This window comes from Lotus japonicus, chromosome 5 (genome assembly GCF_012489685.1).
Source record: "Lotus japonicus ecotype B-129 chromosome 5, LjGifu_v1.2".
In the NCBI taxonomy this organism is placed as follows: Eukaryota; Viridiplantae; Streptophyta; class Magnoliopsida; order Fabales; family Fabaceae; genus Lotus; species Lotus japonicus.
The window spans coordinates 57,559,535-57,565,711 of NC_080045.1; the positions used below are offsets into that span (position 1 = coordinate 57,559,535).

Below are 6,177 nucleotides of genomic sequence, written 5' to 3' on the forward strand. Positions count from 1 at the left end.
GTTCCATTGCCACGCCCTCCATCTCACTAGTTCCAAAACTGTTGTCATGCAAAATCCCTCTCCCCGGAAAATAATTCCATTCTGCATCACCCAAATGGACCAAATACATGCCAACCAAACCGTGATCAAGCCACAACGCTGCTTTTGTGAACCTCCAAAATCAAACTGAAGTAAATGGTCTTTAGGATTACTTGGCAAAGCTGTACAAACTCCTAACCATTTGTAGCAAGCAAGCCAAATGTCCAAGGAAACAGAACAAGAAAACAGGAGATGAGAAATTGTTTCCAAAGCTCCACCACAAAGTCTACAAGTCGCAACTTCCTCATCTAAGACCACACCTCGCCTAACCAAGTTATCACAGGAAGGAACACGGTCCAGCAAACAACGCCAGGCGAACCCCTTGACGTTTGAAGGTGCATGGGAACGCCAGATTAGGTCAAAAACAGGTTCAGCTGGGCCAAGTGAAGGTTCCTGTAGAAATAGGTAAGCAGAATGCACGGAATAGACCCCATCTGGGCTTGGTTGCCAAACCCACAAATCCTGAACACCTTCCTGTAAATTGTAGCAAGAAATTACTTGAAGCATTGCAGCTAACCACCCCTGTTCCCGCCCTAGTAGCTGTCTGCGCCACAGCAAATACCAATTCCACTGATTCTGAACCCAGACACCACAATCAGAAATATTCCTATGCTTCAACCTTGATAAATTATACAGCCTAGGAAGCTGCTCACGAAGAACTCCACCTCCGCTCCAATTATCCAACCAGAACTTTGTGCTATCGCCACCACGAATTGATTTCTGAACTCCTTCCTGAAACCAGTCAATCTCATCAAAACAGCAAGCCTCATGAACACTGCGCCACCATGATGACATCTTTACAGTTGGATCCTCCCCATATTTTGCAAAAATAACTCGGCACCAAAGAGCCTGCTTTTCTGTACGCCATCGCCAAAGCCATTTTCCCAATAACGATCTATTAAAGAGGTCCAAATCCTTTATACCCAATCCTCCCACATCCTTAGGTTGGCAAACATCAAGCCATTTTACCCAGGCAATCCGTCTACCCCCTTCAGTAGCACCCCAAAGAAAATCCCGCATAGTCATGTTGCATACCTTCACAACACAAGCAGGTATCCTAAAAAATGATAGGAAAAATAATGGCAGAGCTGACAAAACACTCTGAATCAAGAAAATCCGACCACCAAAAGAAATCAGCTTCTGCTTCCACAAAGCTAGCCTATTTCGCATCTTTTTGATTACTGGTTCCCATGTCTTCAGGCAACTCGCCCGTGCGCCTACCGGAATCCCCAGATAAATAAAAGGAATAGTCATAACCTTACAGTTGAGGAAAGAGGCAAACTGGTGTCCTACCCCTGTCGCAATTGCAATAGTTGCTAGCTTACTTTTATGAAAATTAACCTTCAAACCAGAGACAAGCTCAAAGCAGCGTAAGATACATTTCAAAGAAACTAAATTTTGAATAGTTGCTTCTCCCAAAAAAACAGTATCATCTGCAAACTGTAACAATGACACCTCAAGGCCTGAACCCGCACCCACTTTGATACCTGTGAACTTGCCCAAATTGACTGAATTCCTGAACAAACCATTCAGCCCCTCAGCTAAAATCAGAAACAGGAATGGGGCTAAGGGATCCCCTTGCCGGAGACCCCTCTCCATTTGAAACTCACCAGTGGGACTACCATTAACAAGCACTGAAATAGAAGCATACCTCAGACACCCCATAATCCAATCAATCCATTTAGAACAAAAATTCATTCTACCCATCATATACTCCAAGAAACCCCAATCTACAGTGTCATAAGCTTTTTCATAATCAACTTTAAAAATTATGCTTGGTCGTTTTTTCTGTTTTACTTCATGAATTACCTCATTGAGCACCACAACGTTGTCTAACATATTCCGCTTCCCAACAAACGCAAACTAACGCTCATCAATAACCTTCCCAATGACGGTACTCAATCTAGTTGCAAGGAGTTTAGAAATTACTTTATAAATGCAACCAATGAGAGAAATAGGCCTAAACTCATTAAGAGCTTGGGGAGAGATCACCTTCGGAATAAGCACAATGAAAGAAGCATTACTACCACGAGACCAAGCTCCCCTATGCCAAAATTCCCTCACAGCCTTGATCACATCTCCCTTCAGCACATCCCAGAATTGCTTAATAAACCTGAAATTAAATCCATCTGGGCCTGGGCTTTTATTCCCACAACAATCCCAAACAGCATCCTTGATCTCCACCTCATCCATAGAAGCAACCAGAATAGAATTATCATTAACAGACAAGGTTTTAAAATGAACCCCTTCAAGCTTCGGCCTAGTCCACACATCTGCCTTAAACTTGGACTCAAAAAAGGTTTGTACTGCTTCCTTTACCCGTGCCGGCTCTTCCTCCCACACACCCTCAACCCATAAACCAACAATAGAATTTTTCTGCGCTTCCAATTTATAGTAGAATGAAAAAAACCTGTATTCTGATCACCTTCTGCCAACCACCTGGAACGTGCTTTTTGGCAAAGCAGTGACTCATGATAACGCAGAACAGACCAAAACTCTGAAAGAAGAGTCTCTCTTGTTGCCACCTCTTCCTGGGACAACCCTGTTTCTTCCTCTTTAACATCAAGGATATGGATCTTTTGCACAATCTCATCTCGCCGAGTTGTCAGATCACCAAACACAGTTTTGTTCCATCCTTTAAGACGCCCTCTTAAACCTTTCAATTTCTCTTTAAGTACATAAGAACCCCATCCTTTGACCTTCAACTCCTTCCATGTACTTGCAACAACACCAGTAATCCTTGGATCATCCAGCCAGCAATTTAGGACTCTAAAAGGTTTAGGCCCCCAATCAAACACTAACTGTCTCAACAGCAAGGGACAATGATCTGAAATGTTGCGGTCCATCACTAATTGGGAACAGTTTGGCCAAGCTTGGCACCACTCATCAGAAACCAAAAACCTGTCAATTCTACTCTGTGGTTGATTATTAGGCCTCCTCCATGTAAACTTCCTGCCTACCAATGGAATATCAACCAATCCCATACTGGAGATAAAAAGATTGAACTCATTCATCTCAAGGCGCTGCGAGTAACTCACCCCTGAAATACCCCTCCTCTCCTCATCAGATCTTACCGCATTAAAATCACCAGCAGGGCACCAAGCCGTAATCAAACAGTTACTACGCCATGAACAGAGTGCCTCCCACATGGCTCTTTTACACAAACTCTTCTAAAGAAAACAGTGAAGAATTCCAGATACAGAGCAAACCCCCACCTCTGTTAACAACTGGCACAACTCTCCAATCAAATACAGAATCACCCCACAACATTGCACAAAGCCTTCTACTTACATCCTGCAGTTTTGTTTCTTGAATGCATAGTACTTCAACATGGTTTCTACACACCATTTCTCTTATCACCCTTCTCTTTGCACCCTCCCCCAACCCACGAGCATTAAAAGAGAGGATCTTCATTGACACCCTCTAGCCGCCCCTTCTAGCCTGTCATTCTGCCTTGACGCATCGCGTTGTTTCATCCCCATTAACTTACTGATCATCTCTGACTCATCCCCTTCAAACGAAACTCCAACTTCCTTACCCATGGCCCAAATGCGTTTTGCATCTCTTATGCTACGCTTCTTTATATACATTTTCTTCTCATCATGTTGTTGTGTTTTCAAAATTGAAATATAGAAGGATGAATTTGGCAAAAAAAAAAAAATTAGGTAAGCCAAATTTGTACTAGTTGACACAGGGGGTGCCTTAACAATAACAATCAAGCCCATAGGCCAAAAAAAGAGAAGAGGAGAACATGGAAGAAATAGAGATACAGAGGGGAAATACCAGAAAAATATAAACAAGGGACATAATGCAAATAGAGTGCAGGTCGAAACTTTCAAGAAATCAAAGGCTGCCCGTTACTCCAACCAATGCCTGATCAAATTGTCAAGATGTATAATATGTGGTTCCGTCTAAAAAAACACTCTGAAATTAAAACATTTGATTTCCGCTTCCGTATGAAATTAAATTTTGTCATGGTTTAATTTCGAGCATGAAATATTTCTACAGTTACCAGTGTAGGATATAAAATCCTACTTGCTTTGTGTTTCTTACTCTTTCCCTTTTTTGGGATGAATCTACGAGTTTTTGGGATGAAAATATGATTTTTAGGTTTTGAAATGATTATCAAGGAAGAAGAATTGAATTTGATGGAAGAAATTTTGGAAGGACTGAAATAGATGTGAAAAATCCATTATAGGTACCATTTTAGATTAAATAAAAATTTCAAGGACAAAAATTTGCACGTTTTTTTTTCGGGTACCATTTTATATTTATTTGTATAAATTAGGGACCAAAAACATATTTAACCTACATAAAATAATAAAGGTCCAAAAAATAAATTAGGGACCAAAAACATATCTTCGGACCTCTCGCCGCTGTAAAATAGTATACAGCGGTACGGAGCGCTGTAAAAGATGGACTATTTACAGCGATTTTCCTTAAAAAACCGCTATAAAAAATATTCGAATTTTTTTTTTGGGTCCCTTCTTTTTTGAGGCTCTGAGCTGTGGGTCTGCTTGCACAGGCCCAGGGCCGGCCCTGATAATACTCAAACAATTCCTCGTCAATCTGCAGTTTTTCAACCTACAATTTGGACTTATGATTATATCCAATCATTAAGTACTGAAAATAAGGTATGTTTCTTCTTCTTTTATTTTGTTTAGTTTATTGTATGTGAATTTCTGATACCTTGATGCAATTATAAGTGCTTCTCTACGATATGTTTGGGCTAATATCTTCTTGTTAAATTAATGCAGGAAGAAATTTACACAGATAAAGTAAGAGTGATAAGGGAAGAAGTAAGAACGATGCTTTGCAAAGTGGAAAGTGAGCTTGATCAACTTGAGTTTATTGATGTATTGCAAAGATTTGGAGTGGATTATCATTATGACAATGAAATAAGAAAGTTCTTGGATGATATTTACAAAATGGACACCTTGAACGAAGAGAATGATTTATATGCTACAGCACTTAAGTTCAGACTCTTAAGGCAGCATGGCTATAATATATCTTCAGGCTTTTATAGTCATTCTAAGATTGCACTTAAATTAAAATATATACTTCTTCCGTTTCAAAATTATTGTAGTTTTAGCTTTTTTATTTTGTTTCAAAACCATTGTTGTTTTACATATCCAAAACATTTTATCTCAATCTCTTCCATTCATGCCCTCATTTAATATTTTATCTCTCAAATACCACCTTTTATTTCCACTAATCACAATTCTCATCAACTAGTTGACAAATGATGTTCATTCTCTCTCTTTCATATACCTCATATTAAATAAGAGTGTTTTAGACAAATTATAACATCAATTAATGAACTTTTAAACTTTGTGCATAATCTTAAACTACGATAGTTTTGGAACGGAGGGAGTATATATATATATATATATATATATATATATATATATATATATATATATATATATATCAATTGTGTGTTTATGAGTGTGTTTGTTGTTACAGATGTATTTATTCACTTTAAAGATGATCAAGGTAGCTTCAAGAGCCAAATTCTTGATGTGGAGGGAATGTTATCATTATATGAAGCCTCATTTCATTCATTCGAAGATGAAATTATATTAGATGAAGCAAAAGATTTTACCTCAAAAATTCTGAAAGAATATTTGAATGAGAGCAAAGGCAACAACTACACATCCCTTTTAATCAATCATGCCTTTGAGCTACCATTACATTGGAGGAATCCTAGATGGGATCCCAATGGTTCATTAATGTATATGAAATGAAGCAAGACATGATTCCAAATTTACTTCAGATAGCTAAACTTAATTTCAATATTGGTCAAGCCATCTATATAGAAGAGCTCAAGGAATCATCCAGGTGAGAATCAATTATATATTTTGTTCATGAGACATTTTAATTACTTAATATTTTCTTGATTAAAATCCACCTCGAGATGAATGTTTTACAGTCATCACATCATATTTCTTTCTCACACATTAATTATGTTTGTTTCTCATAGTATGATTTTTTAAAATTCAGAACTAAATTTATATTAATTAAGATTAGGTTTTTTTTATTAAGAAAACTTTGAGTCACAAGTTAAAATAGCTTCTCTAAAAATTAATTGACACATGA

General features: G+C 38.2%; 1 pseudogene; it reads left to right on the forward strand.

Annotated features, from left to right (window-relative positions):
- The first annotated feature begins 3,947 nt into the window (after positions 1-3,947).
- Positions 3,948-5,923, forward strand: LOC130719856 (myrcene synthase, chloroplastic-like; annotated as a pseudogene).
- The last annotated feature ends 254 nt before the right edge of the window (positions 5,924-6,177 follow it).